Below are 9,521 nucleotides of genomic sequence, written 5' to 3' on the forward strand. Positions count from 1 at the left end.
AACAGTGAAGAGATAGCGAATAGAATAATTATTACACCATCTGGAATCAAACACCAATGAATTACTGATATATGTGGCTGTTTTTAAATAATTGTGTAATATTTCATGGATTTGCTTTTTTGCTTTCGGTTCTTTAAACAAAATACATTTGTGTTAAATATATTTACGCGTGGTTTTGACGAGCGTAACCTCCCGCCTTGTCAATGCGCTGGCCCTCCACACAGCAACGGAAACAAAATACAAAAGATTAAGAGAGAGAGAGAGAGAGAGAGAGAGAAAAAAAAAGAGATAATACGCCCGCGACCATGAGACAAGCCATACTATAGCGCTCTAGCGTGGGAGACACTAACCACGAGTGCCTCATTTTCGAAAGCAGAGCTGTCTGGCGTGGAAGCTTCCACTACCTCAGTTTGTGGATTCCAAAACTGGCAGAATAAATCGTATCCTCTCGCGACTTCTATACGTTATATATATTCAATGCTATAACCAGTTAAGTTGGGCCCAGGTAAAACCTGCATAGACACAATGAAAAACCATAGCTAGGGACCGGAAAAATTCTCGGGTTCAATGACCTGCAGGATGAACTCCATAGTTCTACCTTTGAATATATATACTGTATAGAAGTCACGAGTGGATAGGATTTACTCTACGTTTTTCAGAAGCGTATGATGAGCAGCTTGGGAACTTCACAGCTGCAGTGCGCTGCCGTAACGCCCTGTATCGTCTTAGTTGTTATTTACACGTTAGAGCGCAGCGCTGTCGCCCGCTGTCATTCCCCGCTCCCCTCTTCCATCATTCACTGCAGCTCAAGGTCGTTCAACGGGAGGGGGAAGGGGTGTTTGAAGAGTTCGAGACTTGTCCGCTAGGGACCACCACAAGTCGATGCCCTAGAGATGGTGGCGATTGCGGCGGTGAATTAACCAACTACCTCAAAACCGTATTAGAAATTTTAACCTGGGCTGGCGACTTCTATACAGTATATTGTCGCGGGTTGAAATTTTGCAGGGTTGTTGAAATCAAATTTAGGGACTTTACTGACGGGACTCTGGGCTGGCTGCTCTGTTCACTCGTCAGCGCAAGTGGCGTGACCATGTAATTGGGGCACGGGGCCGGCGCGGCGCGCTGCGGGCTTGCAGAATTTTGTTTGTTTGTTTGGCCGCGCGCTGGCGCAGCCACGGGCCGCAGTTACTGGGGCGCGCTGTCGTAACAAGCCGCGCGGTGTGGCCTGCTCATTGGGGTAGAGGGGGGGTAGTCTTCCCAGATGTTCTAGTTAGTTGTTTAGTAAATTTGACTTCAATAACGAGCTTTTGTTATGGTAGGCGCGGCAGGGCGCGCGAATTTAAGCGCAAGTGAGTGGTGACTCGGGGCTCACTCAGGCGGAGGCTATGCGTCTCACCTGTGGTCACGAGTTGTTAGTTCGTTCGTGATGTAGGAATTCAAGCTTTCGGGCGGAAGCTATGGTCGACGCCAGAGGCCACGAGTCGTTTAATTTAAGTTAGGTCATAATGTAGTCGTCAAGCTCACTCAGGCGGAGGCTATGCGTCTCACCTGTGGTCACGAGTTGTTAGTTCGTTCGTGATGTAGGAATTCAGGCTCACTCAGGCGGAGGCTATGCGTCTCACCTGTGGTCACGAGTTGTTAGTTCGTTCGTGATGTAGGAATTCAGGCTCACTCAGGCGGAGACTATGCGTCTCACCTGTGGCCACGAGTTGTTTAGTTAGTTCGTTCGTGATGTAGTTTAAGTTAGGTCATAATGTAGTCGTCAAGCTTTCGGGCGGAGGCTATGGCCCTCGTCAGGGGTCACGCGTCATAGTTTTTAAAATGTAATGTTCGTTCGGGATTTCAAGGGCAGGAGAGGCCCCTACGTTATTTTTTTTAAAGTAATCGATCAAGAAAGGCTTTTCGGAAAATGTGAGTATGGACTTATCTTTGTTTTAATTTTAAGTATTAATTATGATTTGAGGTATTCGGAAGGACTAGGGAAGTGTTTAGTGAAGTTCTCTCATTCTCTCTCTTGTAAGGTCGTTCAATCGTTAAGGAAGTAAAGAGATTATTGTTTTAAATTGTAATCCCGCTATTCAAATGTTCTTTAAAATGATGTTGAGTATTTGACTTTAAGAATAAAATAATTTTAATTAAGTATTATGTTATTTTGCAAAATCTCCTTAGTTCAGCTCTCACCAGACATCCTGTACGGGATGACGAACCTATGATCCTAGGTACAGTAAAGTATTTTATGAAGTTAAGACTAGTTGATGCCAAGCGAGTTGTTTCTATGTAAAGAGCTACGATTCTCTCCCCCCTCTGAAGGTGGATCGTGACAGAAATGGTGGAGGCGCCGGGTAGGTTCTATTTCTGGAGAGAGAGAGAGGTAGATTTTTATGTTTATTATTAAGTTAGTTTCAGCTTCTGATAGCAGGTTATTAAGAGTTTACTTGAGGAGAGGATTACGGAATTTAATCTAAGTGGAGGAAGTCTTTGAGATTTTTTTTTTGACGTAACAGATGATTATTTGAGTATACTTGTAAGGATAAAGTTTATAGTGATAAGTTGTTTTAAGTCGTTGAATTTATTGTAGATTTATATCGGGGATTATTACGTGAGGAGAATACGTTATAAGTTAAATGCTTATTAGAGATAATGCAAGTGGTTTAATTTAATTGAAGTTCATTTTAAGATTGTAGGTTAAGAGAATTATAATTTAAAATAAAGTTTTTTGTCGTAAATAGGAATTATTTTCAAGAGAAGTTTGTTTTGTTTTCGTGCGCGTAGGAGACGAGACGTACGAATTAAATCAGTCGAGGGAAGGATAAACGTTAGAAAGGAATTAAAGAGAAAACGAGAGTTTATGTAAAAGAGAGTTATAGAATTTATAGTGATGTTTTGTTTTAATTAGAAAAATGTTGAGAGTTGTTTCAGAACGACACGTCAGTGGACGTGGCAGAGTGAACACGTGACGGGGAGGTGCTGAGACCTAGCGGAGAACGGAGGAACCGCAAGCGAGGGTTGGCGCACCTGATGGAATTCGGTGACGTCACGGGCTCATACGGAGACGTGGACAGGCCGTGACCTTGTTTTGATCAGCTGTACGGTAACTTAGCGATAAGAAAATAGACTATTGGTTAAATAAATTTAAATTTAAGTGTGTTTTAGGAGAAGAGGAACTTTCAGTATGTAAGTAATTTATTTTAAGAAGTGTATGATGTATAGGCTAGAAGTGTTTCGTTGTAAGTTGTTTATGTTTTTGTTAGTTAAATTCTACCTCGGTTTTAAAAATATTTTTTTTGGGATTTGTAAACAGTAATAAGGAGGTACACTATAAAATCGATAAGCATTGAGAAAAATGGGAAGGCTAGATTTTGTGTGTAGAGGGAATTTACTCCAAAAGAACAGAGAGACAAAATTAATGTTTTCATTAGGGCGAGGGACCCTAAGGTGAGGCGTTGTGTCCCTGGGAAGAAAGGGAATTGTAGCGCAGACCATAGGAGATGGGCTGACTACGGAATTAAGGGTCAGGAGAATCCTGAGAGTTGTGAGTAATTGGGGCAGGAGTTCCCCATGGTAGTACCGAAGTGGCTATCCTGTATGGGATAGGGTACCATTTCAATGAAGTTTGTTGGTGGGGTTAGAGCCCCCTGTGTAGTGGGCCTATAGCAGATAGGCACTACAGTGAAATTTTTGGTTATTTTGTGAGGTAAATTCCATGGAGGTTAAGTAAGATTGGATTCAGTTAGGAAGGAGGGAAATGAGAAACATTGCTGTAGAGAGTTAGTGTACTTGCCTAATGTGAAATTGAATTTTACTAAATTAATTTAGGAGAAAGTTTTGTTCGGTAATTAAATAATAATGGAAGATAGCTAGATAATTAATTAATTTTTTTTGAGTAAGGTGTTTTAAGTAATGAAATAAAATAAGGTGAAGTAATTTGAATAATTGGGGAGGAGTTTCTTTAAGAGTTTAGATAATTGTTTTTGAATTTATTGAGATATTCAACCAGTGAAGTTTGAGTGTGAGAGATACAGTGAGATTTTAAGGAAATCGGTTGTTTATTAATTAGGACAAATGAGATTTTATGATTAAGAGTCAGTAAGCATAGTTAAAATTTACGACATGATATTTGTTGACAGTTTACAGTTATTAAGGAGAAAACAGAGTAATCTATTTATTTTTATTTTAATGGTTTGAAGATAAGATTATGAATTTTTTTTGGAAGTTTCTTTGGCATGTTGGAATAATTTTTTTTGATTTTTAGAATTTACAGAGAAAATTTAATTGATTTACATTAGTTTGGAAGTATGGAGGTTTAGTGTTCGATTAGCCCTAACTTGATGGTCGGATCCCAAAAGAATGCCGTAAAACCGATAGCCATTTGAGAGGAATGCGGTAGGCGCTTGTGTAGAGAGGGGTTGTGGGAAAACTCCTTGGGACTGATGGCAGATCAGGGGCCCTAAATAGTGTGTGATGCTGTAAAACCAGTGCAGGGAAAGCCTGGTATGCTTAAATTTTTGGGCACAGGTTATGTAAACCTGGGGTTCCATGGGATTTAGTCATGCTAGCTGCTGTGAGACATTAAGATTTCCAGGCTCCATAGTAAATTCAATGTAAATTTTTGTTTTCTTAAAATAATAAATTTGTTTTTAATTTATTTGAGATATTTGATTTGGAACAGTGAATACAGACCCCGAGGAATAAGAGTTGTCATGCTGTGAGAGGAGAAGGTGGTAGGCCTAAAAGGGTACAGGCACCACAGAGGTTATGTGCATTGCATAATTTAAATATAAGGAAACTTGAGAATTTGAAATTTTGTTGTTGGTTTGTACACCCATAAGAAGAGTATAGGCAGAATTTTTATTGTTATGAGATGTCTAATTTAATTGAAAAGAAGAAAGTTTAAAGATGCAAGGTAACATTATTATTGTAATAATTGAAAGAGATTAAGAGGTAGAGAGAAATAGGCAGTTTTTGTTTGTAAGTACTAAAGTTTACATATAGAAATTTAGTAACTAAGAATGAATAATAAGTTAAGTCTAGTGTAAAAGTTTTTTTTAAGTTTGTTAAGTTAAGAGTCACAAGTAAATTTTTTTTTAGAGAGAATGTCTTTGATAGGAAGTATTAGAAACTTATGGGAATTTTAGGGTAACATAAATAATGTAGGTAATGAATAATAAATAGATGGTAGGTCTTAAGTTAGGATTAACATTTGAAGCAGAATTTAATTAAGAAGAAGGAAAATAAATAGGCCTAATGAAAAGAACAAAAAAGGATTTTATGGTAAAGCATTTTTTTTAAGTAATAAACAATGAATAATAATGTTGTTTCAGGGTAATGTGTACTAATAATACAATTTTTTTTTTAGGACCAAAGAACAGGAATTATGTAATTTAAATTAACATGTATTTTTGAAACTGTTACAGATTCCTTAAGATGAGCTGAGCAGCAGTCCAGTTTACAAGATGACAAGAGTTCGAGAGACAAGATACAAGATCACTGAAACAAGAGCCAAGACTGAAGATTCAAGAGAAGAGAAAGCTGGCAGCCATGGACTTACAAGTGGAGATTAATAAGGTTATGTAAAGTTTTATTTTTTTATGGAAGACAGTAACTGGAGTTTTTTTTTGTTATAAACATTATTTACAGAACTTTTTAGGTTATAGTAATGTGATGGAACTAGTGAGTTGTGGTAGCTGTCAAAAAGAACTAATACCTTAAGTTTAATTTTTAAAGTTAATTTTCTTAATTTACAGAGGGATTAGTAGTTTTTTTTAAACCTTATTTAGGTTGGAATTTAAATACAATAGCTTATTATAAATGTGTACGAACAGTTCAAGTTCACAGTACTGATAGGTAGGTCAGATGATCTTATTGATTTTGATGATTTGTTGTTTTGAGTTGATTTTTAAGTGTTGTGAATTAGACAATGAAATAGTTCTGAAAACTTAAATTATTTCAAGCTAAGAAATAGTAAAGTTAATTGTAACTCAAAGGACACCAGAATTTAATTTTTTTTTGAATTAGTAATGTTTGAAAATTTTATACTTTACAAGAAAGGTTATAAACAAACAGATCGGATGGAACAAGGATGCAGTAAATCACAATTTCATTTAGAATTATTGATTAGCTTTTGAGGTTATGAAGTAAAAGTAATTATAGTTTAAAAGTTTGAATAAAAAAATGTTTTTTTTTAATTTGTTTGAAATAGAAAGTTTAAAAGTTAATTAGTCATGATCTAGGTGGGTGATGGGGTGGGAATTGGCCACTCTTTTTCCCTATAACCTCCCTAACATGGCCTTCTATTACAACTAACAGAAATAAAGAAGAAGAAAAATGAAGAATTATTAGTTAGAATGTTTCTTTCATGAAGATACCTGATGAACTTTTACTGTTTGGAAGAATAGAAGCAAGGTTAGTCAGATATTTTTACTCAGAAGAAGAAGAAGATAAAGCAGTTTTATGACTCGACAAGCCAGAGATTGGTGTTTCCCCTCTGCGCTTCTATTGACTACGTTGTTTACTCTCATGGGATAGCTGGTTCGGCACCATGGAGAGAGATTGGTGGGCATTGTGGTTGCCCCCAGAAGAAAAGAAGAGTAGAAGAGGTTATGGGTGGGTCATGTGAACTGACCTTCAACCCAGTTACTTCGTGGGGACTATTTGCTGTATAGAGAAGATCAAGACTCAAGAGTTAGGGAAAATCATTGGAGGTCATGTTTCCCTTCCTTAAGTTTTTCCTATCAAATTATTTGCCTGATTAGATTATGCTAAGGGTGGGATACTTTATGTTAGCAGTTGAATTAATTAATTTTATTTTTTTGTGTGTTTGCATCCTTGCCCATCGATTGCAGTTTAGTAGTTAGTTTTGTATTTGGCAGGCGTGATGGTAATGCCTGTTGATGATGTTTCAGAATTGTAATCTGTTCGTGATGAGGATGGCACAACTCCGAAGCAGATGTGGGGAGAAGTTGTGAGCTGCCCTGGAAGCCAGTCCAGTAGCTGTTGGAGTTGAGTGGTGTTTGCTGATGGCCAGCCCAGGGAGCTACTCTTCTCGACAACACTGACTTCGAGGAGTTGCACCAACCTTCACGAGATAAGAGTTTAATTAATTGAAACACTGTAAGGACACTTAATTTTTTTTGAAGAACGAAAGAAGTATGGTAATAAACGGAAACCGAAAAAAAAAAATAATAATAATTATCAAGAATTTGCACATTGTTTAACGAATACTGAGAAACTAAGAACAGTAATTTAATTTGTAAAGAGAGCTTCACTAACAGAACAATTTTTTTAGAATTGAGAACTCGAGCCTCTGAAGGTTCCTGTGAGAACAAACCAGATAAAAGTTTTACATTTAATTTTATGAATACTTGTTGTTTTAAAATAAATCTTATGCAGAATCTAGATGTATGTTCAGACAGCAAGGAACTAAGAAAATTATTATTTTTGTGAAATGAGGAATTTATAGTTATGGTTTAATGGAAAAAGACAATTTGTAATTTTGAGGTAGCTCGATGGGGCTCGAGCTCTGTGAGGGGAGGGTTATGTCGCGGGTTGAAATTTTGCAGGGTTGTTGAAATCAAATTTAGGGACTTTACTGACGGGACTCTGGGCTGGCTGCTCTGTTCACTCGTCAGCGCAAGTGGCGTGACCATGTAATTGGGGCACGGGGCCGGCGCGGCGCGCTGCGGGCTTGCAGAATTTTGTTTGTTTGTTTGGCCGCGCGCTGGCGCAGCCACGGGCCGCAGTTACTGGGGCGCGCTGTCGTAACAAGCCGCGCGGTGTGGCCTGCACATTGGGGTAGAGGGGGGGTAGTCTTCCCAGATGTTCTAGTTAGTTGTTTAGTAAATTTGACTTCAATAACGAGCTTTTGTTATGGTAGGCGCGGCAGGGCGCGCGAATTTAAGCGCAAGTGAGTGGTGACTCGGGGCTCACTCAGGCGGAGGCTATGCGTCTCACCTGTGGTCACGAGTTGTTAGTTCGTTCGTGATGTAGGAATTCAAGCTTTCGGGCGGAAGCTATGGTCGACGCCAGAGGCCACGAGTCGTTTAATTTAAGTTAGGTCATAATGTAGTCGTCAAGCTCACTCAGGCGGAGGCTATGCGTCTCACCTGTGGTCACGAGTTGTTAGTTCGTTCGTGATGTAGGAATTCAAGCTTTCGGGCGGAAGCTATGGTCGACGCCAGAGGCCACGAGTCGTTTAATTTAAGTTAGGTCATAATGTAGTCGTCAAGCTCACTCAGGCGGAGGCTATGCGTCTCACCTGTGGTCACGAGTTGTTAGTTCGTTCGTGATGTAGGAATTCAGGCTCACTCAGGCGGAGGCTATGCGTCTCACCTGTGGTCACGAGTTGTTAGTTCGTTCGTGATGTAGGAATTCAGGCTCACTCAGGCGGAGACTATGCGTCTCACCTGTGGCCACGAGTTGTTTAGTTAGTTCGTTCGTGATGTAGTTTAAGTTAGGTCATAATGTAGTCGTCAAGCTTTCGGGCGGAGGCTATGGCCCTCGTCAGGGGTCACGCGTCATAGTTTTTAAAATGTAATGTTCGTTCGGGATTTCAAGGGCAGGAGAGGCCCCTACGTTATTTTTTTTAAAGTAATCGATCAAGAAAGGCTTTTCGGAAAATGTGAGTATGGACTTATCTTTGTTTTAATTTTAAGTATTAATTATGATTTGAGGTATTCGGAAGGACTAGGGAAGTGTTTAGTGAAGTTCTCTCATTCTCTCTCTTGTAAGGTCGTTCAATCGTTAAGGAAGTAAAGAGATTATTGTTTTAAATTGTAATCCCGCTATTCAAATGTTCTTTAAAATGATGTTGAGTATTTGACTTTAAGAATAAAATAATTTTAATTAAGTATTATGTTATTTTGCAAAATCTCCTTAGTTCAGCTCTCACCAGACATCCTGTACGGGATGACGAACCTATGATCCTAGGTACAGTAAAGTATTTTATGAAGTTAAGACTAGTTGATGCCAAGCGAGTTGTTTCTATGTAAAGAGCTACGATTCTCTCCCCCCTCTGAAGGTGGATCGTGACAATATATATTCAAAGGTTCTACGTACACTCGGTCAAATGTCACCCACTCATTGGCTGCTGTCTTGTGAGACGTCCCAGCGTAGCAGCCTGTGATTCGATAAAGCTTTGGTTGGGTGTTTCTGATTGGCCCAGAGTCATCCAGGTGAGTTGTGAGTAGGGTTACCAGACACTGATAACTAAAAAGGAGGACATTCACCTCGCAAAAGGAGGACATTTCACTAAAAAGGAGGACAATATATTTTTTTAAAAAAGCCATGAATTAGTTACAATGGAGTACGATATTTTACAATGTTTTGGCATTTAATACAGTTTCAGTATAAAGAATCAAACAAACTACGCATGTACAGCATATTAAAAACACTTGCTTCTGCATGTGCTGCTACCTGTCAAGCTGTCATAGAACTACTTACTAGTGCGGTGACTCTGCGGACAGCGCATTAGCGCGCACCGTGCGCTTTACTCAGAGTGTAACTGCAGGAATTATCTCACTTTA

The 9,521-nt window shown here is 38.9% G+C and overlaps 1 long non-coding RNA gene across 1 annotated transcript; it reads left to right on the forward strand.

The window, feature by feature from the left end:
• Window positions 1-1,002: 1,002 nt before the first annotated feature.
• Window positions 1,003-8,848, forward strand: LOC134539378 (uncharacterized). The gene is made up of 2 exons (XR_010076305.1): window positions 1,003-8,205; window positions 8,454-8,848. It is a non-coding gene; the product is annotated as an uncharacterized LOC134539378 (long non-coding RNA).
• Window positions 8,849-9,521: the final 673 nt, after the last annotated feature.

This window comes from Bacillus rossius, chromosome 15 (genome assembly GCF_032445375.1).
Source record: "Bacillus rossius redtenbacheri isolate Brsri chromosome 15, Brsri_v3, whole genome shotgun sequence".
In the NCBI taxonomy this organism is placed as follows: Eukaryota; Metazoa; Arthropoda; class Insecta; order Phasmatodea; family Bacillidae; genus Bacillus; species Bacillus rossius.